At 37.0% G+C, this 4,242-nt stretch overlaps 1 non-coding gene across 1 annotated transcript; it reads left to right on the top strand.

Annotated features, from left to right (window-relative positions):
• Window positions 1-3,477: 3,477 nt before the first annotated feature.
• Window positions 3,478-3,549, top strand: Trnaa-cgc. The gene has a single exon. It is a non-coding gene; the product is annotated as a tRNA-Ala (tRNA).
• The last annotated feature ends 693 nt before the right edge of the window (window positions 3,550-4,242 follow it).

Here is a 4,242-nt window from a genome sequence, read left to right as displayed (position 1 = left end):
TATATTTATATATGTGCGTGTGTGTGTGTAAGTGTGGAGTTGTGTTGTGTGTTTGTGTTTGTGTGCGTGATGAGTGTGCTGTGTGTGTGCTGTGTGTGTGCGTAGTGTGTGTGCTGCGTGTTGCGGTGTGTGTGTGTGAGTGTGTGTGTTGGTGTGTGTGTGTGGTTGTGAGTTTGCTTGAGCGAGTAAGTGTGTTTGTATGAGTGTGTGTGGTGTGTGTGGTGTCTGTATATAAAGAGAGAGATATATATAATATAAAGCTATATTAACATATATTATAAAGCATTTAGATATAACAATAATCAATATATAAATAATATGGATAATATGTATATCAAATAATAATCTTATATATATATTATATATACATATTATATATATTATTTATATTGTATATAATAAATTTTCCATGTATTGTTAGTGTGAACTAATTCTCACACACACAACACCTAACACAACACACACAACAAAAAACACCCAACACACACACAACAAAAACTTACACACAATACACACAACACACACACCCACAAAAAAAACACACACCCACTACACACTCACAACAACAAACACACAATCAAGACAACACACACTCAAACACAACAACCACCCACAACAAAACCAACGCACACAACAACTAAACAATAACACAATACACTCACCCCACGACACACAACTCCCCCCGACACCCACCACTCTCACAACACATACACCGACCCCAACACACCACACACTCAGCAAACACACACAGCTCACTCAAACCAACTCACACAACAACACACACCACACACACTCACACACACACACCCGCCCCCCACCCCCCCACCACCCCCCCCACCACCCCTCCCCCCTCCCCCCCCCCCGCGCCCACCCACCAAACCCACCCCCTCCCCACCCCACTCCCCCCCACCACTTCCCCCCCCCCCTCACCCCCCACCCAACCCACCCATACCCCCACCCATTCCCCCCCCCCAGATCCACCCACCCACCCCCATAACCAACCCCCACCCTAAAACTCCCCCCCCCCCCCCGCCCTCCAAAAAACTCACACACACTCGACCAACACACTACACACATAGCCACCCAAACCCGAACAACAACTACTCCAACACTGCCTACACAGCACAACACCCAACACACCCACACCACTCCCAAAATCAAACACCACTGACAAATAAAACTCTGCTACCCCCCCCCCACCCCACACACCCACACACGAACAACACCCTCCCCCCCATACACACACCCGCACCCACTCACTCGCACACACCCACACACCCCCCCACCAAACACCCACACGCCCATCAAATCCAAACTCACTCACAGTAAAGATGCGTGTGATAGGTGACCTGTGATATTGAACTTATTAGTTACTTTAAATGACATGATGCTATAAAATCACAAAAACACCCTATATATATTACTTAAGTAACTAAATACTCACTAAACTACTATATTAAAAATCCTCTATGTTTCTGAGAGAGTTGAGACAAGATGTTATTGGTGTGTGCGCTGTGCGTGTGTGGTGTGTGTGTACAAACACACACACCCCACACCCACACCACACACACACACACACCCCGCACACATACGCACACCACGCACACACACACGCACACACACACGCACACCACACACGCACCCACCCACATAATATTTATAAAATTTATATATGTGCGTGTGTGGATGTGTTAATGTTTGTGTGTGTGTGTTTGTGTGTGTGTGTGTGTTGTGTGGGTGCGTGTGTGTGTGTCGGTGTGTGTGTGCGTGTTGTGTGCGTGTGTATGTGCGTGTGTTGGTGTGTGTGTGTGTGTGTGTGTGTGTGTGTGTGTGTGTGTGTGTGTGTGTGTGTGTGTGTGTGTTTGGGTGTGCGGTATGTTTGTTTGTATGAGTGTGTGTGTGTGTGTGTCTGTATATATAGAGAGAGATATATATATTATATATATTATATATATATTATATATATATTATATATATTATATATAATATATATATCATATATATATCATATATATATTATATATACATATTATATATGTTATTTATATTGTATATATATATTGATATATATATATATCATTTATATTATATATATATATATATATATATATATATATATATATATATGTATATATTATATATATATATTTATTATATATATATTATTTATATATTGTATATATTATATATATATATATTATATATATAAATATTATATAAATATATTATTTATATATTGTATATTGTATATATAAATATATATATATATACACAATATAACTAATATATATATTATATGTATATATAATATGTATATAATATATATATGATATATATATGATATATATAATATATAATATATATAATATATATAATATATATATCTCTATATATATACATACACACACACACTCATACAAACACACATACCGCACACGCAAACACACACACACACACATATACACACACGCACACACACGCACACACACACGCACCCACACACGCACCCACACACACACACACACACACATAAACACACACACACACACACACACACACATATTAACATACACACACACATTAACACACACACACGCACATATATAATATATAATATATATATACATATATAGTATATATGTATACATATATAGTATATATGTATACATATATGATATATATAATATATACATAATATATATAAAATATACATAATATATATAATTTGTATTATATATATATATATATATATATATATATACAGACACACATACAAAAACACACACACACGTACAAACACACACACGCGCACACACACACACACACACAAACACACACACACACACATTAACACACACACACGCACATATATAATATATAATATATAGTATATATGTAATATATACATAATATATATAATGTATTATAAAATGTATTATAAATATATACACACATACAATAATACACACACACGTACAAACACATACACACACACACGCGCACATATATAATATATAATATATAGTATATATGTAATATATACAAAATATATATATAATGTATTATAAATATATACACACATACAATAATACACACACACGTACAAACACATACACACACACACACACACGCGCGCACATGTATAATATATAATATGTAGTATATCTGTAATATATACATAATATATATAAAATGTATTATATAACAATATATATACACACATACAAAAATACACACACACGTACAAACACATGCACACACTCACACGCACACACACACACACACACACATACGCACACACACACACACACACACACGCGCGCGCGCGCACATATATAATATATAATATATAGTATATATGTAATATATACATAATATATATAAAATGTATTATATAACAATATATATACATGCGCGCGCTCGTGAGCGCGTCACTGGCCTTCAGCTTATAAGGAGAATTCGACAGTCTACTGACCTGCCGTCGTAGCTCAGTGGTTAGAGCATCGGACTCGCAATCTCCGGTCGGAGGTTCGAGTCCCCGCGACGGCAGGGTGGAACATGCCCGCGTGCCTACTGCTGATACAGATCCGATTTCACGGCGAGAAAAGTGACACATTTCCGTGAGGACGTTGCACGCGGGTGCCATTGGCGGGCTTGAACTGGCGGTGCAGGGAATTGAGAAACGTTGGACGAGCCTTCGAGGTATCAACTTAGTATCGCCCGTCGCCGAGGGGACGGTCTCGCTCGGTTCCACTTTTCCCCTTTTCGTGATCGCTGAGTAGTGTTGGCACTACGGTGTAATTCTTGTTTTTTTTTAATTGTTGTCTTTACTTTATATACTCAAATATATATATATATATATATATATATTTATATATGTGTATATGTGTGTATGTGTGTGTGTGCGTGTGTGTGTGCGTGTGTGTGTGCGTGCTCGTGGGTGTGCGTGTGAGTGTGTGTATGTGTTTGTACGTGTGTGTGTATTTTTGTATGTATGTGTATATATATATATAATACATTTTATATATATTGTGTATATATTACATATATACTATATATTATATATTATATATGTGCGTGTGTGTGTGTTAATGTGTGTGTGTGTGTGTGTGTGTTTGTGTGTGTGTGAGAGAGAGATAGATAGATAAATAGATAGATAGATAGATAGATAGTGAGAGAGAGAGTATATATATATATAAACAAATTATAAGAGTAAGAGGGAGAAGGGGGAATGGGAGAAGT

This window comes from Penaeus chinensis, chromosome 29 (assembly GCF_019202785.1).
Source record: "Penaeus chinensis breed Huanghai No. 1 chromosome 29, ASM1920278v2, whole genome shotgun sequence".
NCBI lineage: Eukaryota > Metazoa > Arthropoda > Malacostraca > Decapoda > Penaeidae > Penaeus > Penaeus chinensis.
This window is presented reverse-complemented; position numbering and strand designations above follow the sequence as displayed.